The sequence below is a fragment of the Schistocerca serialis genome, chromosome 5, assembly GCF_023864345.2.
Source record: "Schistocerca serialis cubense isolate TAMUIC-IGC-003099 chromosome 5, iqSchSeri2.2, whole genome shotgun sequence".
NCBI lineage: Eukaryota > Metazoa > Arthropoda > Insecta > Orthoptera > Acrididae > Schistocerca > Schistocerca serialis.
The window spans coordinates 438,501,205-438,527,680 of NC_064642.1; positions in this window are offsets into that span (position 1 = coordinate 438,501,205).

The following is a 26,476-nucleotide window of genomic DNA, read 5'->3' on the forward strand; positions in this document are numbered from 1 at the left end:
CGAACGGGAAGGCGTCCCGGTTCCTGGCACGAATCCTCCCAGTGGATTAGTGTCGGGGTCCGGTGTGCCGGCCAGGCTGTGCATGGTTTTTAAGGCAGTTTTCCATCTGCCTCGGCGAATTAGGCTGGTTCCCCTTACTCAGCCTCACAGTACTACGTCGGCGATTGCTGCACAAACACTGTCTCCACGTATGGATACATTATCATGCAAACATTTGGGGCTACACTTCGTGTGGTATTAGACGTTCCCAGAAGAGTGGGCAGGGGGGGGGGGGGGGAGGGGGATGTCCACTTGATGCCAAACCACGCAATGGTAACGGAGGGATGGGTGGTCTACAGTGGCCTGATGTGGGGTTGTGAATCACTGAGGGCTACGGCGGGGCGAAGCCTCTCCGTCATTTCTAACTCCCCGGTTCAATACACAATACACAAGCTGGATGCTAGCGTTGATTCTACAAGAATACGAAAAAAATTTATAAGCCTCTCGATATTCACCCTCTCGGTAGTAACTTTGTGCGATTTAACTAGACTATCGATAATGTAAGCGTGCCGGCTGCGGTGGCCGAGCGGTTTCAGGCGCTTCAGTCCGGAACTACGCTGCTGCTACGCTCGCAGGTTCGAATCCTGCCTCGGGCGGGTTTAAGTTCAAAAATGGCTCTGAGCACTATGGGGCGTCTGTGGTCATAAGTCCCCTATAACTAAGAACTACTTAAACCTAACTAACCTAAGGACATCACACACATCCATGCCCGAGGCAGGATTCGAACCTGCGACCGTAGCGGCCACGCGGTTCCGGACTGTGCGCCTGGAACCGCTAGACCACCGCGGCCGGCAGTTAGGTTAAGTAATTCTAAGTTCAAGGGGACTGATGGCCTCAGACGTTAAGTCCCATAGTGCTCAGAGCCATTTGAACCATTTGAATGTAAGTGTTGGTGGTCCCATGACGATTTTATCATTTGAAGTATGCCACTTCAGCCTCTAATCGTAGTTTCAAACTCATCGTTACATTTCCGAATGTGTGTCATAACAATCATCTACAAAAGGGAAAAGAGTGACAGTCGTTTTAGTTAAAACGTCCGGGCTGAGAAGGCGAGGTCAGTATATTCACTCGTCTCCTGCGGCAGGCATCTGAAGAAATGAAACACTGGTAATAGCGCCGAATATACCGGGTAAACATTAACAAAACTGACAAACTATGCGGACGGGTTCTTCACTAGAAATGGAGCGTATGAACATATGACCGGAAATGGACGGTGTGCGCTCAACGACAACAAATCGTCCCTGAAGACATTACAGATCTGCATCTGCACGCACGTTATAGCAGATGTTCGAAGTGGCTTCCATGGGGTGCTGTGCACTATTTCACACTTTGCATGTTAGACTGCTTCATCAGTAAGGAGGAGTGATGACGGCAACATTATAACTGTGGTGGTTTGTTGCAAAAACCATCGGCAAAATTCTTCCTGAAGAGAAAATTCCGCTGCTGATAATCCTTGCACTCGTTGCAGGTGATACAGCAGCGGTTGTCATGCAGGTTACATATAATCGCACTTTGGCTTACACTATGTTTGCAGGCAACTTGCCTGAAGCTTGTAGTGAGGGTCGTCTCAATATCCTGTACAACCCATTCCTCCAAACGCGGCGGACGTGCCGCCCCCCTGCACGTTCGTCTGTCTGAAACGACCCATGATGATAGAGACGCCAAAAAAGGGCTCTAAATGTTGTGTGATGAGGTTGCTGTCTGTGACTAAACTTTTTCTGATATAGCTATGCTGCCTCTCGACCGTTTGCAGCAGCTTGGCCGTACACGGAAATGATCTCGACTTATTCCACTGTGCTGCTTACAGTACGCTGCTTCTATCACACAATCTGCAACATGCAACTAACACACGGCACGTGGTCAGAGGAACTTCCACTCGTCAGCGCCGCCTACCGGGGCAACGATGGATGTCTGGACACATGTTCAAAAGACCTTTCTCCCTTCATTAGTTAGAAATCTGTCACTGCAGTTTGTTGGTTTTAGTAGTGTTTAGTCTGTATAGGTTATCATGAGGTGTATAGTCTCTCTCCGTAGACGAGTGTTTTCCAACTCATGCTACCCTACAGAGGGCCTGGGTTCAATTCCCGGTATTGCCAGAAATTTTACGTTGTGTCAAGGTTACAACGTATCTAAGAAACGTGAAGCCAACAAAGGCCAGAAATGCTCGGTGCGGACTCATTCCCTTTCATTTCACATCTTACTTTGTAGTATCATGGCTAATGGACATTTCGGATCGGCGCCTCGATGAACCTTCCTCCGGGCACCATGGGCGGCGTTTTGAACATCGCTACCGATACCATTACCTGACCAATCAAGGCCGCCTATCAATGAAGGTCTCCAGGACAATGTTATAACGATGGGCACGTGGGTACCCTTTTGTAGATCGATTTCCGTGTTATTACGTGGTGCCGAACGTTACGCCGAGCTGTTGATAGTTAGCTCTACCAGGAAGCATTCAGTGTACATAGATGCGCTTCCGTGTCTAGCTGTACGTAGAGACCCGGTACGCCCGTGTCGGGTCTCTGCGTATAGCTAGCCACTTCTGCCACAAGCTGTCAACAGTGTAGCAGTTCTTCAGCAACATGTTGAGTAAAATACAATATATAAAGTATTAACTGTACTTAAGTCAACTAACCTTTTGCTTGGCTGTCCAGATTCCTACGGCGAAAGATCGCTTTGGCTACCTTCCACCCACTCACCATTCGTAATGGGGATGTAGCATTTGCCTTCTCGGATTATCACGTCTGCCGATTCACATCATAACACAATGAAGCCATATGGCAGAATATGACGCAGCAGTCCGTGAGTACTGAGGATCGCTGTAGAGCGCATGCTTATAACGGAATGCGAGGTTGTTAACGAGATATGTAGAGATTGCCACCATTCTTCACGTGATCGGTGGCATAGCTTTTACAATTAATTAATAGCTAGACATTCTCTCTTTGCGCATGTCGGCATTCACGTTGTAGTTTAATTAAATCACTCTTCATTTTGTTTAAAATTCCAACGGTGTTTTTAAAAATCTGTCTCCTTCCTGTAAAATCACGTAGAATACTCATTTTCTGATCTAAAACATTAATCAAATGAAGTTTTATATCGCATTCATCACAACATAAATCACGGTCCGCTACGATCGACTTTTTTTGTCCAAATAGAAAGTTCCTCTTCCGCTCTGCTAAATCGGTATAGATACTTCTTTTTGTGGCTCCAAAATATATCTGGAACAACCGCACAGAAAATCACACACGCTATCTGTCGTTAATATACAACTAATTCGGTTCAATTAATTAGCGGGCCTTTCAACTTTCGTCGCAGCTGCCAGTGTTTTTACTGTGCATATCTGTGATTCAGACTGGCCTGTTAACGAATGTGGATGTTACTGAATAATTTTCTGCTGGCCCGTGGCCTCTCAGTTCGTAATTTTTAAAAGACGTAAACACGGGCCATGACAGCCTTTATTGTGTTGTAATGAGACTTTACTAGCCAAGAAATATCATCACCTTCGTTAAAAACAATAAAAGTATCATGCCTCCGATATCTCTGCTAATTTTGAATGATAAAATATTATATACAGGCAAAAGTTTCAAAAGAACAGTGCATTTGGCCGTCGAATTTAAAAATATATTTTATGTGTGATCGTTAACACCGAGTGGTTGCAGTTAAAGAGCATATACTAACGAAGATCCAGTGTGGGCTGCAGTTACCGCATGCCAGCGAAAAGTGGTAGACATTCTAATGCTTTAATACAGCACCGTAAATTATATGTTCCAGTTTTGGCAACAGGTGCAAATCAGGCGCTGTGAATCCAAGAAAGACGTATAGAAATATTTCCTTATGCATTGGGTTAGAAACGGGACGTAGACAGAAAACGGTAAACTAGTGAAAAAACATAGTGTTGATTTTATTTTTAACCGCCGCTGATACAATTTGTTCAGTATGAGCAGCGGAGATGTCGAGATGCTGCACCCATAAAACGACGCTCGCAGCAATTCCGGTGCAATCTGGGCAGCTTGGTGTCGCATACTAGCCTTCAGATGAAGTAAACACCTAACGTGTCCCTCGTAAATGTTCTTTTTTATGGTGGAATTGCCTTGCGGCAAAGGTCACATTGATTCAGATCAGTTGACATTCCAGGCCACCGTCCAGAAAACCTCTGGAGATAACATGTTCGTGGAAGGTTGCCCTAAAAAGAACCTTTACTGGGAGAGAGACCTGAGGTGATGCCCCACCTTGCATAAAAACACTGCTATCCACACAACTGCTCTCTTACAGGGGAGGAACCACATGCTGTACAAGGAGTCTCGATAGCGTGCAGCCGTCATAGTTCATCCGATAGGCCCTCTGGATGTTTTCTCTTCAAAGCAGAATTGAACGAGACTAAAGATGCTTATGAAGACACATCATATAGTCATATAAGTCGAGTGCATTGGTCTTCGTGCACAACAGGTGGTTTAACGGTACTCCAAATTTGCCAATTCTGTGTATTCACTGCGTTCTGTAGAGCAAAAAGCGCCTCGTCACTCCATAAAATATTGCCCGGCAACATGCAGTCATCTTTGATCCGGACCAGAAACCGAAGAGCAAATTCAGAACGTTGGTGCGAGCTGCGAGGTTTCAGTTGCTGCACATTCTGGATCTTGCACAGGCACGAGTGTAAAATAAACCTCGAAACTTTTCGTACTGTTGACCAAAGGACAGACAGTTCTTGTGACACTGCACGAGCAATAGCACTGCCCGGGCTACGTGCTATGTAGTCTCTTACAGTAGCAGCAACCGCGTCCAAAGCTCCCACCGTGATAGGACGCCTTCCTATTCCAAGTACCACATCAAGGTCGTCCCATTTTTTTGAATTTCAGTGTCTTCTTCGTTACACCATCTAATATCACGCCTCTCCTCAGACCCTTAAGTCGGTGATAGTCTCTCACTGTATTACTGTAATCGTTGTCGGGAATTAGTTTGACTAACGGCATACGCTCTCTCTTACCGATAGCCATACTGTTCCCTCACATTACGACTTGTCAAATGGCAGCGTGTATGTCATACCGTCATAAAGTGCACAGCACCAGATCTTCACCTATTGACCATAATTGGTACTAATTTATTTTCCAGTGTAAATCTATTTCGCGATAGCTTATCTGCCATGAGTAGCCGCATTTCAGTTACAATCACCCGGTGATTTATAGTACCGCAATTGGGCCACGGCTCTGAGTCCGACATCGCCCATACAAGCCATATGTATTAGAGGTTTGCGCCTCTATAAGGGTATCGGATCAGTATCCACACTTAATATAAATAATAATAACAGCTCATTCCAGAAGCTCTGGACGTTACAGTTTCTCGCCAACGCTAGAGGAATGTCAGGCAGACTGTGGGCGCTTTCAAAACATAGGAGTGAGTCACTCGTTGGCTAGTGCTCATGTCTGGTGCTCACGCTACTGTCAATAAATGCGGACAGAATATTATTTGTGAAGATCAAATGATTTGTGTTAAGAGTAAATATTTGACTCGTAATATTAACTGAATGTGAGTAGGAAATAGTTTTGGAAGCTCATTGTGAGGGGTATAGAGCTATTTGGAGTGCGAAGATAGAAGAGCGATACGTGTAAGACAGCATATGACAACCTACGTTTTTTATAGGCAACCGTGTATCAAAGTTGGATGCTGGAAGAATACATAAACTATTTCGGTCGAAGTATCTAAATAAATATTCGTAACGCATACTATATGAAAGGAGCTGACATATGTGGCTACGTAGGACGAGTTGTGTAGAAATAATGCGAGAGAGACTTGTAAGATCCCATAAAGGTATCTATGTGGAACGCAACTATGTTTATATTGGATGCCTTTCAGTAATTTCGAAACAATCGCTGTATATAGTTCCCTATACGCACAGGATGCAGTGCACAGGATGTTTTAGGCATAAGGTTTAATTCAATACCGAATCCTATCATTGAAATCGTTTCACTCTGAATATTAATCCCGCACTTGAATCTTTCTTTTATTTCCGTTATTATTGCTGCGATGCACGGATTGAACAGTAGAGACGAAGGAATACATACGAGTCTTTGCCTTTTTTAATCCGAGTATTTCATTCTTGGTCTCCTACTTTGTTGTTACGTCTTGTATATTTGGGGAGTATAACGCAGCTGCGTCGCAGATCTACTAAACGCAGAAATCCTGTGGGTACAGTCGTTTGACTACACATAGTGGTTAATACGAGAGACCAATAGAGCACACTGCTCAATATGGCAGTCAGTCCAGATTTAAACTAATGCCGCCACACAACAAATATTAGAAAAGACGTTATTAAAGATGACAGTCGCTAATGCTTGTAAGTTAAACATCATTACATTAAGTGACACATCAAAAATCTTATCACACTCACTAAATCATTTGATGAGTTATTGTTAGTTATCATAAACAAGCTTACGTATCTGATCGAGACTCGACTAGGCATAAAAAGACGTAAACTTAGAAGTTGTTACCAGTATCAGTTTTCAAGGGCGAATGTAACAACGATACGGTTAGCACTCCAACGGGAACCTCTTGAAGAGTACATTGCCCCTGAGAAGTAACCACTAAAATTATGTAATAAAGTACAACGCTATGACGCAAAGTAGTGGGTACTGGATAGGGAGTAAACCTAGTAATTATATGAATTGTTAACTACGCACAGTTAGGTGTCAGGTATTAAAAATGTTCATTAAAACGATGATACGAATGATATATGCCTGACAGGGATCCAAATTCGGCACCTTTCGCTATTGTCCTACAGTTACGAATAGACATGAAACATTTGTTGTTTCTTCACCATTAGTTAGATGTGCACATGTTCGATTAGAGGTAACGAAGCAAAGGTTCTGGGCTGCCTGCAACTCAAGCTTCAGGAATATCGTCGTTGTTGACCCCACACGAAGAGGTGTGAATATCAAATTCTCTTTCACTAATAGTTATAACTGAGCCGTTCATAGATACCTGGAGTAGCCTGGCATCGTAAGGAAACAAGGAAACGATGTGAGGTATCATCTCGAAGGGTTCAAATTCAGAGAAAACTTCGAACTGGAGCTCGAATCCCAGTCCACTGCCAATATTTCCTAAACTTCAAGGTAACCTACAATAATAAATGAAGGACCTATATGACCTTACACGGGAATTGTTCTGTGAAGTAACATAATATTACTAATGCAAGAAAATATACTAGAGACAGACTTTCTGCAAGCGGTAATTTCCGCCTCTGGCAGCCAGAAATAACCCAACACGGTTCCAGTCAGCAGCGAATGAACATGTTTTATGCTGATTTGGAACCGCAGTACGATCCTGTGTTCTTCACTTGGCCTTACTGGAGATATGGAGGGTCTGCGGCAGTTAAAAATAGGTACTCAGAGCGGGAATCGCACCCTCACCTTACCCATTCTACGTTAGCCCCAGTCTAAGCAGTCAACGAATTTCAGATGCGTTAGCATCATGATTTTGTCAGCAGACGGTGGGAGATTTGTTAACTTCCACTTCAGCTGTTGCTGTGAATAAGCTATTCGTAATCTAGTAGCCATCGTCGTGCAGTGCGAAGGCCAAGAAATGATATCTACCTCATCCTTTTCTTTGGCCCGCCCGGCTAGCCGTGCGGTCTAACGCACAGCTTCCCGAGCGGGAAGGCGTGTCAGATTCCGGTACAAATCCGCCCGGCGGATTAGTGTCAAGGTCCGGTGTGTCCGCCAGCCTGTGGATGGTTTTTAAGGTGGTTTTCCATCTGCCTCGGTGGATGCGGGCTGGTTCCCCTTAATGCGCCTCAACTACACTATGTCGGCGATTGCAGCGCAAACACTGTCTCCCCATACGCGTACACCTTAATTGCTCTACCACGCAAACATTGGGGTTACACTCGTCTGGAATGAGGCGTTCCCGGAAGGGTCCACTGGAGACCGAACCGCACAATATCTCTGAATTCAGTGTGTGGCGGCGGTGAGGTGAGTGAACTGCTGTAGCCTGTTGTGGGGTTGTGTGCCTCTGAGGGCTACGGCGGTGACGAAGCCTCTCCATCCTTTCTAGATCCCCAGTCCAATAAACACATACATATATACATCCTTTTCCATTCAATTGTAAGCCGTATTCCGTCTGTCTGCTAACAATATCAGACTGGCCCCAGGACAAAGACTGTTTCGTTCATTTTCAGATCGGCCTCTAATACAAAAATCTTGCGGAAACAGGTTTGTTTAAGGGCTCATGAGTGTTTGTCATGATGAGACTAATTTCAGGTCCCTCAGCCAGGGGCTGTTTAATACAGGTCGGCGTCCTCCCAAGTGATCACGACGCATCGGGCGTAGAGCATATAATGTTCAGTGATTTTTCCTGCAGCCGAATTAGCAATTATAACATTATCTAACGTTGCCTGTAATATAATACTGTATTTCAGTATAATACGTTGCCTTTCTATACCGCATGTCGGCATAGGGGTATTCAACTATGGTCTCATTTTGTTCAAGTTCGTAGTACAGCTCGCGCCATGACAACTTGAATAGTTTATGCATTAGAAACCGGAGTCTAAAACTGAGTAAACTCTAACATTTCTGACTTTGTATTCTAATTGTTTAACTTCTCATGGTTAGGATTCACTGTCATATAATATTTCTTAAAAGATATCATAGCCACCGTTGACTGTATGAAATATTTATTATTACGATTGCAATTTCAGTCTTACGGTCATTTTCAAGTAACACTGCAAAAGTTACATTCTATCAGAATATAAGACTATACGAAATGAGTACATGTCGTCGTCAAAATGCAGCCTTTTGAATGCGAAAGTCCCACAATATCCGATGAGTACGACACTTATTACACTGTAAAATGTTGTTAAAATGTGCTGAATTGTCAATGTTACCATCGTTCTAATAATCAGTCATAATTGATGACGATATGTAGTCTTATATTCTAACAGAATGCAACTTTTGCAGTTTTACTTGAAAATGGCCCTAAGGCCGAAATTGCAATCGTAATAATAAATATTTCATACAGTCAACGGCGACAATGATGTCTTTTAAAAATATTCTATCTGTATTTAATAAAAGGGTGAAAGCAGTTGACTGCAAGGAAGCAGCGAAAATGGGGGGGGGGGGGGGGGATATCCAAAGAGTTCTTATCCCGCCATCTCTTACATTAAATTACACACGACCTAGCTGACGTGTAGTGAATCTGAAAGATGTAAGAGGCTACCGGAAGATTTCTGTTTGAGCGCGTTGCTGCAGCGTTTATGCAATGTCGAGCGACTCCGATGCGCATAGCTCAGCACCGACATGTAGGCAAGCAGTTAGTGTGGCGTTCCTGTCGTTCAGACGTGCTTGCGGTAATGCGGAAACGTGAGCTACGTCAACGTTATTACCGAATGCGTCCAAACAGGACCAGACGTGCTCCTATTCTTTTCTTTGCTGCTGAAGGACAAACAGTGATCGACATCCATTGGAGATTCAATAATATGTATGGAGCAGCCTGTCGGTAGAGAACAGCAGCCGTTGTGTTATGTTGCGAGGGATGCTACTGCTGTATCATAAGACACGTCCCCACATCACAAATGTCATTATACGGCAGTTACACGGTTGGTAGACACTCGAGACCCCTGCTGTCCAGATCTCTCCTCAAGCGTTTGCCACACCTTCGGTCTCTGAAAAAGGCTCTGAACAATCGAAAATTTCTGTCGGACGAGGATGTTCAGCAGGCAGTTACAACATCTTCATGCAACAGGACACTGTTTGTCATCATACTGGTATCCTCACCCTGTTGCGTCGGGATGATTGCCTCAGTGCCCACGGCGATTTTACCTAAGTGACATACCGATTCTGGACTGCACGCCCTTGGAAAGGAAACTTTTTGAGCGCCCCTTGTATTTCGATTTTTAATCATACAACAGAAAACGGATACGCACTATCAATAGTCAACAGCTCTATCGATTGATTTAAACTATCGATATATGGATAGCACTATCGGCTGTCGCCTGACCCTACTTTGACCACGAAAAGCTGTGGGTCAGTTGTTTTGTTTATCATTCCAGTTCGTCTTACAACTGAATTTAATATGAGTGCTGCCATTTACTGTTTCTAAGCTGTATGCTGTTCTGATAGTTCCTAATTATGGATAAGTTTGTAAAAAGACAGAAGGCGAAAACCAATCTTTGTGCATCCACTTGCCGTATAAGAATTTAAAAATGTGTAGGCACTTTGATAATAGCCTAATTACCTATCTATAGTCGTTATTTGGAGATGGTTAGAAGACTGGGGTTGCAATCTTTCAGTATTTCACAGGGCATCGGAGCGGTAAACATAATTACGATTATCATCAAAGTAACATCAGTGCATAAAAATGTACTTTAATTTGTCTATGATGCCCCAAAATTGCGTTGATCAATAGAAATATAGGCCAGACGGCAATGGTTGTATTTCTTTAAAAATTTCGCTCGAAATTCTGTTGTTGTTAGTCCAAATGGCACATATCCCTAATCTGGTCACCCTGGCGGTATTCATTTAAGAAAATCGGTTCTGATCGGCCTACGAGACAATGGAGAGAGGTTTCTGGAAAGCGAAATGGGTTTATAATGACAGGGCTGCTTGAATTTGTCGGAACCGACTGTGCTCTGGATCCAGAATTCCATCTTTTGTTGTGATATATTTCATGTTATTTGGAAACCATTAACATCATCAAGTTCTTCCATATTCTCCACTGGGTAGGGTAGCTCTTTGCTTTTAGGCACTGAGGTAGCAGTAACTGGATTGGGAGGGGAGGTGTTTCTAATCTACCAGCTGGCAACCTTGAAAATGGTTTACAGTGGTTTCCCATTTTCAATTGAAGCAAATGTAGGGCTTGGTGCCTTACTAGAAATCACAGCCATTTATGACCGAATTCCTTTCATTCCTGACAGATTTAAATTCCTTTAAAAATGCAAACCCTCTGATTAAATGAAAAGATTATGATCGAAGCCAGGCTGATCATCTCTTCGGAGACTCCAAGACTAGAAGCCATATTTACATTGAAAGGTAGCTAGCGATCGTCATTTTGTACAATATATCTCTGTATAAAGGTGAGTCGTATGTGTAACAGCGATATATCGTATCTTCGAGTTTTACTATGAGAAAGATGTTCTGCTGTGCAATGTAATATTCGTAATAAACTTGGAACAGTGAGTCCAATCGTCTCAACTCTAACTTATTTGTAAATAAACGTCATATAAACGACAACGTATGTCTACATCGTAGAAGGGTTTATTAGCTTCAAAGACGGCGTAACTTCATTATCATGGATAAATACAAACTCATCTATGAAGTCACATACATTGGAAATCAAGATGTAATTAATGCGTGAATCAATGATAATGTCCCGAAACAGTAGCTCATAGTATTTTTACATTCCGTGTTATTTTATAAAAAAATAAGCTATAGTCTCAAGATGTGTTGAAATAATAATTTTCAAAGCAGTTCTTGATCGCTTAGAGAAACAAGAATTTTAATCAAGTGAAAGATTCTTTGTATGCTTTGATAAACTGAAGTAATTGTGATTCGGTTTCACATAATTTGTAAATTTAAGTACAAGGCTGCAGTAGGAGAAGGATAGCTATTTTCAAGAGAGATCTGAACCCTTTTAACTTTATAAGTTACTCATCTGAACCTTAAGATTCTTCTGCTCTACAACAGTAAATCTTATAAGTGTGAGCTATGTTTTTTTAACCAAGCAGCAATACATATACTCGAGTTTGAGTCTGTTAATGGCGATTGATTTCCAGGTAAAGAAATATTTAATTCCACATTAGTATACGCACTCTTGAGAAGAATTGTTACATTTTCTTAAGAAAAGCTTTCCGTCCTTAATTTTATGGAAAAACTATTTGTAAGAAGGCCTCCCAAAAGCAAATAATATACATAAAATAAACAAAATAAATGTGGTTTCAGAATAAAATGAAAAAGAAGGCACTTTTTAAGGTTCTCTTTAACAAAGCGTGCCTCCTTTTGACAAAATTCTGGCAATGCATTTGAGTGGAGGCACTTCGAAACTGTATGCCCTGTATGAAGTTACTGCTATCGAAATAGTGTAGTAGAATCGTTTCAATTACATTCACTTTGAGGTAACTTCATTGCCACATTCAGGAAGACAAACTGGTGTCGATGAATGACGTTTCAGCAATTTACTTCTATGGTCAATGACTTTGACAAGCGTGATGACCAATTAACTTTAGTGTGACACTAGTCTTCAGTAGTTGCATTCAAATTTAAAGAAAGGAATGAGGATTACGGTACAACATCTGATCGAAAAAGAGATTAGATGTGAAGGAGAACCTCAAACGGGGAAGGATGGGGAAGGAAGTCGTCTGTGCCATTTCAAAGGATTGATCCAGGAATTTGCCGTAGTAAATTTAAGGAGGTCACCGTAAACCTAAATCAGTGAGCCCTGTAGATATCTTCACGAGGAGAAACTAGCGGGTAAGGCGTAAGAACCATTATCTCCAACGAGGACTTGACTACGTCCACAAAATGTATTGTTATTAATATACGTCTGGTGGCACAAAGAAGGTGTTTTGTGTTACGAACTGCTTCACAGGGATGTGTCCTCCACAGTTTTGTTGTCAATGAATGAGATGCCTTTCTGTTGGAGAGTAACAAATGCGACCTGAAAGGCAGCAGCAAGGAGCTTAGCTGGCAAACACTCCTACCCTGTGTCTTCTAATCTGGCACCCGTATATTCTTATTTTTCCCGCTCCTTATCAATCAACCAATAAGAAAGTTAGTTTTTGGTGTTTGTTTGTTTTTGTTTTGTTTTTACGATTGCATTTTACATGTAACTTAACTCAAAATCTGCAAGTTTCTACACGCATGGCATCAGAAAACTACCCGCAATCTTCAGACGGTTTTTGATAACGAATCGAATTTCTTGTTACAAATTCTGTGATTTTTTGTGTCTAATTTGCTTAATATCCTAACGGGAAACGCTATTAATATGCACTACGCTAATACAATTCGTGTCTTATCACAATGTCTTACAACAAAAGGCCCCCTGAATGAAATATGAAATTTTTTGTCGTTCTAAAGTACCTTTACCAGACTACATAGTGGATACGACAATGTGGCTGTGAGATTAGTTGCTGAATGAAACACAGGTAACGCAGTGTTCAGTGACACGGTTTCATTAACAGATTTATGTATTTTCAGTAGCAGTTTCGCATTTTTTTACGTTTCTTACCTCTAGGTCTACTGGATGCCTAACGTAGTGAGATGTCTTATGATGAAAAAATTTCTAAAGATGTCATTCTGAGTTCCATATAACTGTAGCTCTGTCACAGATGAGGCAAAATGTTACAATCGCACCGGTTTGAAATTGAGAGCTACTGGCTCTTACTCTTTACGGTGTGTCGTCATTTTCATGGAGCAAGCGAACAACTGCAGCATTCATCGCCTCCTCATTTCCGTTGCGATGGCTCATACAGATAGTTCGCAATGTAAACAACGAGATTAGTTGTAGTTGGTGCGCGAAAGTAATCTCCCCTGGTAAATCGAGAACACTCCACAGTGGAATTCATTCGGCATCTGTCATTGGTATACCGCGACTATATCAAGTGAATGTTACAAGATAATTATCTTTCATTCCAGGAAGTAACAAAGCTGTATCAGCGTCACTAAACATATTTCACTATGTTGTCATGACCCTATCATAGTCGTAGCAAGACGACTATGTTTCTACAGGCAATGTTTTTCTTCAGTAGGCCAACGCTTTAGGAGTGCATCTTGTGCATCAACGATGCAGCGGATTAATTAGTTTTCCTACGGCGTCATCGGGAGTATTCTAGTATTTCCAGTATAAGAAATCACCCTCACTCTTCTAATGGCCTTGTCATAGAGGGTGGAGGAGCAGACAGATGTTCAGGGAACACTCTTGTCCTTAGGGTGGAGAATTTCATCTAAAGGCTGAAGAATCAGTAATGATCAACGGCATGAGGACGCAGAAGGTAATGGAAACCACGGGACATGTAACCCATAATTCTAGAAGTCAATCGTCGGTGACGTGTTTGGAGGCAACCCGGTCAGACTGAACGCCTTAGACACACTGTCCAGTGAGTGCAGCAAGGTGGAGGTTCCCTGCTGGTTTGGGGTGGCATTATGTGGGGCTGACGTATGCCGCTGGTGGTCATGGAAACCGCCGTAAAGGCTGTACGACACGTATACGCACCCCTCCGACCGATAGTGAAACAATATCGGCAACATATTGGCGAGGCATTGGTCTTCATGGACGACAATTCGCGTCCCCATCGTTTACATCTTGTGAATGACCTGCTTCAGCATAACGCCATCGCTCGACATGAGTGGCCCGCATGTTCTCCAGACGTGAACCCTATCGAACATGCTTGGGATCTATTGAAAAGGGCTGCTTATAGACGTCTTGACCCACCAACCACTCTGAAGGATTTACGAGGTATCGCCGTTGAGGAGTGTGACAACCAGTACCAACAATGCCTAGGTGAACGTGTGGATAGTATGCCACGACGAATACGGGCATGCACCAATGGAAGAGGACATGCTACTGGGTATCAGAGGTACCGCTGTGTGGACCAACACCTCTGAAGGTCTCACTGTATGGTGGTACAACATGCAATGTGTGGTTTTCAAGAGCAATAAATAGGGCAAAAATGATGTTTATTTTGATCTATATTCCAATTTTCTGTACAGTTTCCGGAACTCCGGAACCGAGGTGATGCAGAATTTATTTTGTTGTGTGTATAAGGCGTATATATTTAACAGGAAAATTTTTTTGTGTGACTGGGACCATCTGTTAACTAATGAGATGTTGCCTTCACAGTGAAAATTTCTATAAAGTAATTGTTCCATCGGCAAATTTGCTTCAAGAATGGAAACATCGAAATCGCATGACAAGACGAATTGTTCTTCCTTTTGCAAATCGCTACACGAATATTGGTAAGCTGTGGTGTGAAACAAGGTAGGAGGGCAAAGGTATTGGAAGAGTTCCATTATTGACAGAAATAGAGGATCTACCAATGGAAGAACCCTGAGTGCCCACACCAAAAATGAGGGAGCAACCAATGCATTAACAAACCTTTTGCTACGGATGGCAGATATTTGCTGCTCTGGTGGGCTGAGTCAGCCTATTTCCTCTGAAGATATTTTGATAGGTTTAATTGCTTTTTCTTGGCTAATCGACAGAACTAGCTGCCTTGGTCACATGATTTGAAGGTCTCAAGCGGTTTGGCTCCTCCTGTTAAACAACTTTTGTCCCCAAGTGTCTCCGGCATCTGGTTTTAACGTACACGCCATTCATCTGACCAGTTATTAAAAGTAATTTTTTTTTCATAATGCGGGGCCACAGTCATAATATATATCTTTAAAGTCAGCACCGCCATTAGACTGTAGTTTATATACAGTGTTACATTTAAACGTATACAATCATGATTTCGTCTTCAAAGTGCCATTATCAAGTGTTTTCTGAAAGCAGGTTCGAAAATAACAGTGAAATACATACAATTGATATAAACGTATAAGCATCCATATTTATAATGCTTACTTACAAGTGTTATAAATTCCCTAAGATAGCATACTCTCATATTAAAATACACTTTTAGACACATTGTCTAAGAGTCGATATATCTGGCAGAGCTTACTACTTTGTTTAATTACTGAGTACACCTTCTTGACTGAATGACAGTTGGCTAAGTGTCTAATCGTCCATGTCAAAGAAATTCCTGTTACAAGCAGGTGACCATTTTTAGTCTTTGGACTCAGTGTCCGGTAAGATAGGAAAGATCTTTTCCTTCGTCGGATTATACCACAGTTGGCCTCGAGTTCTTGGAACGTCGCGCGGCTCAGCTGAAGGCACTAATGAGTACGAGAAACACCGCTTCTCTATCAGAATATATGGACCTGCAATAATTCGAAGTACATACTGCGTAGCGTACGGAATAGAGGCGTAAAATTCGATGACCTCATCGTCAGGTACGTACGCCTGAATACGATCATGCTAAAGCCAATCTACATGAAATCCGAGACTGTAAAAAACTTAATAATAACATCGTATTAAGAGCTTGGACGTTAAATAAAAGCCGCGCTGGATTAGCCGAGCGGTCTAAGGCGCTGGATTCATGGACTGTGCGGCTGGTCCCGGCGGAGGTTCGAGTCCTCCATCGGGCATGGGCGTGTTTGCTTGTCCTTAGGATAATTTAGGTTAAGTAGTGTGTAAGCTTAGCGACTGATGATCTTAGCAGTTAAGTCCGATAAGATTTCATACACATTTGACCATTTTTGTTAAATAAAATGTTCTGTTCCTTTTATTTTACAGCTAATGACTGTGTTGTTTTATATACATTTATGCCTTTCACAACTGGTGATTAATTTGAGTCTAAGATGGTCATTAAGTAACCGAAACTAGTCATCATGCGTGACAAATTGCAACTGAGACTGTTAAAATAAATTATTTAATTTACTAAATAAAAGAATTCATAATGTTGATTTTTATGCGGAAACCACGAAAGCCAGTGTGCCGAGAAAGCTATGTAAAACACAGCTACAGGAATGAAGGTAGGCAAAACTGTTAAATAACTCAGGAACCAAGAAGGGAGGAATATTAATGTTTAACGTCCCCTCATCAATGAGGTCATTAGAAACGGAGCACAAGTTCTGATAAGGGAAGGAAATTTCAAACGAACCATCCCAGAATATGCCTGAAGTGATTTGGGGAAATCACGTCAAAATTCATTCAGATTTGCCGCACTGCGATTTGAACCGTTGTCCTCCAGAATGTGAGTCAATTGTGCTAATAACTGAGGAGTAGAGGCTCTGATGGGTATGAGGATATATACAGGCTGAACTTTAATAAAACCGACAAATTGCAGGGGCGAATTCTTGACTGGAAATGAAGGAAAACTGTCCTATGAACATGTGCACGGAAATGCGTCTTTGCCACGGTAGGTGGCGATGACGAAAAAAAATTCCTCTGTCCATGTGCCACCTGTTCCTTGTGTGTTGCGGGCTGTGTAATTGATGCAGGGTACTGTAGGCAGCAGAACGGTCTGATATTCACGTCGGAAACAGGCTGAAGTGGTGCTTTTGTATGGCCAAGCAGATGGAAACGGTAGTGAGGCAGCATGTCTGTACCAAAACAGGTACCGTTACAGACACCAACTGCATCACACAACATTTCAAGCAGTTTTTTGGCGTCTATGCGATCCTGGATCCTTTCAGACAGACGAACGTGCATGGAGGCGGCATACTGTGTGTACACCAGCCTTGGAGGATCGCGTTCTACAGGATACTGAGAAGAACCCTACTATAAGCTTAAGGCAAGTGGGCCGATAACATAGTGTAGGCCAAAGTACGATTGTGTGTATCCTCCATGACGGCCGCCACTATCCCTGGCACCTGGAACGAGAGTAGGAATTATCAGTAGCCGATATTCCTCTACGGATGGATTTTGTCGATGATTTTTGCACAAGACCATTAAAGATATGGATTTCTGACATCATTCCTCTTTATCGACGAAGCAGTCTGCCCAGAACTTGCATCATCAACCTGTGTAATGGTCATCTGTGACTACAGGAGATGAAACAGCCTACAACACTAGGCGCGTCGTTAGAGGAACTCTCATTCATCAGTGCCATGTACCGTGGCAACGACGCATTTCCGGACACATGTTAACACAATCTTTTTTCCTCCATTTCTAGTCAGGAATCTATCCCTGCAGACTGCCGAATGAATTAATATTCACCCTGTACATAACATATTCTTCCTCACTACATCACAGATTAGCGCTACGTCCATTTCAATGCCTTACGCTGCAGACAGTTTACAATACATGTTCGTAAAGCGAATTTTGTGAAAGAAAGAAAGAGATAATATTAATAAATTATGGGCACTTAGTGATTTCGACAGTTTAGTCGTGCGCGAATTAAATGCGTCATTTTACTACACGTTACTTGTTCTCGAAGTGGAACTTCGCTTCAGGAAGTAGGTATCATAAGAAAAATGTAATTTATTCCTTTTTCTGTTAGGTACTTGCGTAGGTGAGCAATGGGTTCAGGTCAGTATTATAGAATTCGTATCGCAAATATTACAAATAAAAATCTCCATATCCATATTGTATTAGCAAACATTAACGTGTCATTTAAAACATTTCGGATAACTACACTTGAACCATGTATTAAAATTACGTAACAGACAGTATTCAGTAACACAACTCTTAGAATGGGAATGCCATGTGTCTGTGTTCTGTACTGAACTTTTCCGACTGCGAACATATTAATTTAACTACGAGAGTGCAAACGGTCAATAACTTAAACCAAACAAAAATTGCATGAATTTACGTAATACAAAAACTGAATCTGATGCAACACTACTGACTTGAAATCGGCCGCGGTAATAAAACAGAACTTGATCAATTTGAAAATAATGGTTCCTTAACTTAAATAATTCTATTTCCTAAAAAATAATCTTCGTAGTGGTAACGCACTTAGCACTGCTCTCTGCTAGTACTTTAAATTGTGTAGTTAGCAAGCAGCTATTGGGCAAGGATGTTGCTTAGCAGACATTTTAATTAAATCGAATATGACTCAGACAATAACTTCTGGAGAAAAATGGTTAATCAAAAATGAAATGTATTTGGGAACTCGTATTCGCTTGGGGTAAGCAACTTTTTGGAAGTAACTTTAAAACTTGTATTTTGACTCTCTGGAAATTAATAATGCTCACAATTAACACTATCAATAAACTGAATATACATTAGCAATCAGCTTTGCAAAATCGTTGGCTGTGGGTGCTGTACCTATGAATACGCTCATTGTATTAGGTAACAACTTTCTTTGCCAGCTTCTGTTGAGATTCCTTTTACAGTTAGCCTACAGCATAGTATGTTACAAATAAAAAAATGATTACCGTCCGTAACGAGTAAGTACAGCACACATCAGATACAACACGTCTTTGCGTTTGAGAGTTCCCCATACATAACTCAGCCTAAAGTTACTCTAACACATTACCCATGGCACCTCGAATTAGTGATCGCTGATGTACCACGCAATCGATACTACGTTTGACCATCTCTGGTTCAAAATAACATTTTCTTAGAAAACTTGAATTAATTTAACCCGCGTATATAGCTTTCACACTTCCTATGTAATGTGACCACCTTTCACACGCTTGAATAACTGCATTTCGCAGGGCGGACCGCTACTAAACGTGCAGATGGTAGGTAGGTACCAACGGGGATGTGGTACGAGTTTTTGAAATCCAAAATTGCTTTATATTCGGTCAGGAAGTCCATACCTAACATTACGAGTAGTTTTACATCGACGCATTTGCTAGAAACTACGCCACGTTCTTTTGTTTTGGTCAGTGGAAAAGTCGGACAGGAACTATCGTGGTTAGACTCATTTAATGCAGCATCTCTTACCATAGTAAGAGGCGAACCTGTATGTATCACAGCAGTAAATTATGTGCACCTATTTGTGTTTTAATGATGGGGTGTGAAGCTGTCTTCTTAGCCTGATTCGTTTCTTGTCAAAGTGTTTCTCTAATGTCATGTAAAGTGGTTACATTTTCAGTTATTGTTCCGTGAGGTTCTGATTGCTGATCGTCTTTGCAGGCTAATGCAACGGGGTTGTTCTCTAGTCATGTAGTAATCCGCATTTTAATACTTGTCGAAGCATCTTGTGGAATCTCAGTATTTTGTACAGTTCTGCGATTGTGGTCATTAGAGTTTTGAGGTTGGTGTAAATGTACGTCAGGTTCATTCAGATTAAGCGGAGGATATTGTTGAAATTGTCCTTGATTCTGCGAAAAATTTTTGTTGCCATAATTACATAGAAAATTCTCATTATCACCTCTTCGTTTGTTGCTATAATTAGTCTGATACGGAACATTTAGGTTGATATGCAAGGTCTGGTTTCTATACAGGGGAAATTATTTTCCTGGGGTGAAGTATTTTGCTATGCTGTTGCGTGTTCACGAAAGTTTGCGGCGAACCATTGAAATTGGGTTCACCTTGCCGAGAATATTGTTATCTAGAATTTTTATCTTGCTGGTTTTGTTTGTGAAACCTGAAAATTCTGGTTCTTGCTACCAAACTGTTGGAACTGTTGTTGATTTTGTGATCATTTGATTACTAAAATTCTGAAGTCTGTGAAAATTATTCTGAAAGTGATTGCCATTCATAAACCTCTTATTACGTCTGTCATTAAAATTTTCTGATAAGTTTTGATATCATTATGTGTTACTGCTGTTGGTGTTTTGGGAAAAATTTTTATTGACAAAGGAATAGTCAGAATGTTGTACTTCTAAAAGTTGTAGAAGATCGCGAAATGGAGGAATACTTCCTTTTTTTGCCCCGTTAACAGGGAGACTCGTATTGAATATGGTAATTTAGACGCGCATAGCTGTATTAACACTGACTGAGCATGTGGCTCTGTAGGGTGCTCATTTTGTTGAAACATCTGTTCAAAAAATTGCGTGATGGTTTGGGAAGTTAGAATTTTCAAAGGAGGGTAAACTGATGAAGTGATCTTTAGTTCCTTGTCGTTTAGTTTCCGACCAATAAGCTGACAAAAAGGCATTTTGAAATTCTTCTAATGAGTAGCATTCTCTTGCAACAGGGCTCGTCCTGTTGGCGGACTCGCTCTCCATAAAACTGCAACTGAATTTCAATTTATGGGTAGTAGGCCAATTTGATAGTAAAGAGAATGAAAAAAGTTGTAACCAGTCTAAGGGATGGAGACCTGTTTTGTAATTGCGGAATACTTTGAACTTACGTACTGACAATAAATGCTTGTAATCGAAACCATCGTGTGGGAAATTCAGTGACGATTCATTGGTGTTAAAAATGTTTTTGCGGACGTTGTTCTGCGTCTACTTCCCTCACAAGCCGTAATCTGTCAAGAGTGTGCTCCAGCTGTGTAGTATCAAATTGTTCTGCCTGATTATTTTTGAGGTTACTTGACTGTATGATGTCTGAGCTTAAAACCTGGCAGTTTGGTAGTGTAGACTGTTAACTTTACCATTTAGTGCTTTGCTATGTGAATTCAGCTCACTACATTAACAGCACGACTCATAGGCTGAAATTCCTCAGACTGAATGAAAGGAAAAGGCAATGTGTTTCCAGGTTTAGTATTGGTCATACTTTCTAAAATTTCTCCTCTGTACTAAAGGCAATCAAGTTTTTTAGTAAGTGATGAAATTTGAGCAGTAAGTGACGAAATTTTAGCAGTATTGATGGTTTCTTTTTCGTCGATCAGTTTCTGCAGTTTCTTTGTACACTTGTTAAGTCTGAGTATGTCAGATTTGACTACGGTAGAATCAGTATCAATTTCTAATTGCTGAAGTCTGCTGGTGACAATTTGTATGTCTTCTTGCTGTTTTTCGTGTTGTTGACTCAAACATGTTTCTACTTGAGTTTTATGCTGTAAAACCGCTTTGGAGCTGTCTGTTCGTATCTTGTGCGGTTTTAAGATCACAGAAAACTTTGCTGTTACAATTGTCTATATATTGTTCTACGTGAGATGCAACGCTTTTGCTGATTTCATGTCGCTCGTAAACCCGGGTTTCAATCTTTTTGTTTCGTTGGTAAATGGCCTCATTTTGCGCTTGGATTGTAAGTGTAGCTTGAGTAATTGGCGTTTCTTGTTGTTCAAAAGATTCGTTAATTTGTTGTTCTATACTGTATGACAGTTACTCTTGTTTTTGTGCCTGTTGGTTCATCGCGTCGCTAATTTGAGTGAAACGTTCGTCTTCTTTCTTATGCGACTTTTTGTTACCATCCAAGATTTCTTGAAACATCAGCATAATGGCATAATTCGATAGTTGACCATCAGTGTTCTAAGTATTTTGCGTAACTTGTTTAACAGTGTCAGCATTTTACATTTCTGTTGAGGTTTGGGTATTGTCATTTTGATTGTATTCTAAAGGTTGCAAGACGTATACGTTGCCGGCGATGGGCAAGGCATGGGAGAGTCTCTGACCAGAGAGCAGTATGTAGTTAGCTGTTGCTTGTCGCTAGTCGACAGTAGTCTTCTGTAGTATGCAGTAGCCGGCAGTAGTCTTGGGTAGTCTGCGCGAGTCGGCTGTAGTCGGCAGTAGTCTGCGCGTGTCGGGAGTCTGCTCTGGTCGAGACTCTGGACGATGAGTGTTATTGTTTAAGGTAAAGAAGCAGTCTTGCGCATATCTAGTAAACTATGTGAATTGTCATTCCAATTTTTTTTTTAAAAATGCCACAATAATAATTTTTATAATGTAAAGTAATTTTAAAAAAAGCATTCATTTCAATTTAAAGATTTTATCCAATGAATAATTAATTCCTTTCACGAATCACAAAGCATAGGCCAGCATTGCACTGAGCTGTGCCGAAAATTTTTTAGGTAAGAGCAGATATATTCGCACGCAGTTTTTATTGAGGTAAGAATTTTTGCTTTTTTTATTCAGAATGCAGGGCCGAGGCGCAGCGCTGCTGTCGTCATAAAATTTACCAGGTTACTGAATTTTTTTTATTATTTTGGTGTTTAGGAATTTTTCTGTTTCGAACTTAACATTAAATGAGAAAAGAACTTTGTGGGAACATTAAATGTGAATGCATTTCTGCACAGAGATTATAAATGGGAGCCAATTTTGTTCAGAGGTTACAATATTTAAAGTTAATTTAATTATTATTTCCGTGGGAGGTTACACTTGGTTCATGGTTCATATTTATTTTAAATATTTTTGTGGGGAGGTTACACTTGGTTCATATTTTAATTTAAATATTTTTGTGGGGAGGTTACACTTGGCAACATCTGGCCAGGATCGTATTTCTTTGTGAATCTTCTGATAAGTAGTCATATATCTGCTCTTATTTATTTAAATGTAGTTTGCATCTGGCGCGACGCATTTACTAATTTGTCACTCTTTCTTTCACAGATCATCGACAATTTGTTGCTCTTTGTTGTAATTGTGTTTGTTGCATTTTGCATTTACCTTGTTTCATTTGTGCTTAATTTTGATTAGTGAAAATGCCGCGAAAAACTGTTAACAGTACATCGCGATGTGCAATGAGCGAAATAGCCGACTCTAATAATTTGACCAATAATACTTATGACACTCAGTGTAATGATGATAATCTCCTGATAGTAGACAATCAGTGCGTACTGATCACTAGTAATGATTTTAATGCTAATGTTGAGCAAACAAATTCAATTGTGTCCTCTGTTAATTTAACGACAATTGATGACGCGGGACGTTCTGTTACAGTGAACGCTGCCCACTTCGACACGCTGTGGATTTGCAAAATATGAATTGTGAACAGATAATTTTTTTTAACGAAAATGAACAGTGTACTCAAAGTACGGCAGATTTATTTGATTCCGAGGCAGTGACTAACAGTGCACATCCGATTAGCAAACATTTTCAAGAATCACAGAAATCCAAATGGATACACAGAACGTGACAATTGCAGATACACCATCACACAGTACAGAGAATAGAGCCGCTAATTTCGGCTTGGATCAAGTTATGGCATTATTGCTACAAGTTACTGAATCGAATAAACAAGTTAATGAAAAACTAGACAAAAATTCCAAACAGTTGAATGATAAGCAAGACAACAATCACAAATAACTTAGTGAAAATCTCAAACAACAAATTAATGAAATTAATGAAAAAAAAGACAATTTCAAACGACTTAATGAATCGAACAAACAATGAAAATTTCAAACAGTTGAATGAAAAACACGACCACCTAAATGAACAGAACAAACAACTTAGTGAACAGATCGCAGCCGTTGCCGCGCAATGTCATGATACTAAAGAACAATTACGTGAAGAAATTAAGGCTTGTGCTAGGAAAAGTAGTGAAGAAATTAGATCTGTTGCTCAAAAATTAAGGAATACGCAAACAGCTGCAACAGAATCACTTAGAGACAAAATAAGTGCAGTCGGTAAACAATGCTCTGAAAAAGCAACACAGTTACGCGACGAGTTTAAATTAATGTCAGCAGAACTTTCACGCACACTGGATGCAAAAGTAGACGCGAAATTTGACCAACAGAACAGTCAAATTGATGAACGTTTTAATCACCACCTACAAAACAGTGAAACCCGTTACCGTAAATTCATACAGGAACAGAATAAAGTAAAGCGACAAGTCATGGAAACAATTACCGCACAGAGACAGAAAGATAAACGTAAATTGTTTACGAAAGCAAAAACATACGTAAACAACAATATTGCTATTGTATCAGACGAAATTAATACTATCAAACAGTTGAACACCGAATTACGTGATGAAATTCTCGATCTTAAATAAAAAACACATACACACACAGTAGACTTTCAGACAGTGACCGACAGACTTGAACAATTAGAACTAATACAGGATTCCGATGTCATCAAAGCAGACGTTAAAAAATTTAACGAAACCACACGTAAAATACAGAAACAAGTTAATGCTTGTGACACTCAAAACGATGATCAGGTAAAAATACTGTCCGAAAGTATGATGAATTGGCCAGTCGTATTGATGATGTCGAAAGTAATAATGACAGCAAATCAGACGATACTTCACCGATTTCGTTTAATCAAACACCTGAATTCCAAAATGCACAGCAGACGATCAGTGAGATAGATTCGTCCAATAATACATTACGTAGAAAATTGTCAACTTTACAGCAAGAAGTGACAGAGATGAAAAATGTTTCAGTCAATAACACATCACAGCATACTGCACATTCCGAACATTTGACACATTCACACAGCCAGTGTAACTTAGGTAATTTGCAGAGACTACGTGACTTAGAATACGAAGTGTCACAGACAAACAGATTCTCACACAATCCTGAACCTGTTCGCACATTCAGAGACGATAACGTTCACTAGGAGCAGTTTTTATCCTTAAAAAAATCTAAGGTATTTAAAAATGACAGAGCACAGGTACACGCTTTGAACTGGATACGTCGATTTATTTTTGTACTTTCACCAGCTTGGCCTGTAACGCAGAAACTAGCGTTGGACTGGATACAACAATTTGCTTTTGAATTTTCACCGGCATTGCCTGTAACGCAGAAACTAAAATTAATTTGTAGCGCGTAATTAACCTCAGGGGATTCATTACGCTTTAATGAATATGTGCAGTAACGTGCACAGGGCCCCAAGCCGTAGTAGTGCTATTTCATCTTTAGTTTTCTGCGCTGCTGCATTCTCTTCTACTATCCTTTATATCTATTAAAACAGCTCTTTAACTATCGATCTATCTATAATTATGAAAGAGTAAAGAAAACCTGATACGACAAGTTTTTACCGAAAGTGACAGTTTTCATTAGACGCTCCAGAAATGACAACCACGAGAACTTTAATAACAGACAAAAATTTAATCATCAGTATGTGTAAAATTATCAGCAACAGCGATCGCATTTTGGTAACAATAGAGGTTTTTCCCCGCAATAGCAACCAAACCAACCGGTTAGCATACCTAACCAACAATGTAATGTACAAGGTCAACCAAGCTTTAATGTTTCGCCGCCTGCATGTATAGCTTCAGCTCCAACAAGGAAATAACTACGTACAGAAAACACACCATTTCAATTCCTATCGCAATGCACCGTATAGAAATGACTATCATGACAGACGTAAAGGTAATGAGCACAATTTTCAGCGTACGTTTAATAACAGTCGGTCTTACCAACAGCAAAATCATCCGCAACAACATATTATCATGAATGAACCAGATAGTAGATATCATCCCGAACGTAATACGTCAGGAAGAAATAACAGAACAGTTCAAATAGTCGAAATGCCACAGCATCCTCCCGCAAATAATAACACGTCAAATAGAATTTGACTAGATACAGTATAGGTTGCATCTTCCAGTAACGTAAGCAATACTTTTGACACGCAGAATCATGTTCACGAAAATGTTATTACTTTTGACGACATCCGAGACACTGTTTTGCAGGAAAGACCAGTTGCTCAAAAAACCATTTCACACCATGTCATCGAATTAAAAATTGGATCATCCAAATTTTCAGCAGTAATCTATTCTGAATCTCCTATGTCAGTCATAAATGAGGAAACTTTCAACGAATGTAACAAAGAGAATACCTATCCCACGTTACCATTAGGCAAAACGAAAGTAAAAGGAGCAGTATCTGGTAAGGGAGTAGATGTTAAATTACAGACACATTTATCATTTTGTATTGCAGGTCATACATTTCACTCAAATTTTTGGATTGTTCCCTTATTGACGACAGACGTTATTTTAGGTACGAATTTTCTGGTACAACACGACGCCATTATTGACTTTCCAAACTCCTATTTAATGTTAAAGGATGAAAATGTACAATTGGCTTTAGAATTTCAGCAATCTTTATCTGCAGAAGAACAAACAATTAATCGTACAGAGGTGATTTCCGCATCACGTAACATAGACTGTCATTCCACATTGTTCACAGATACGT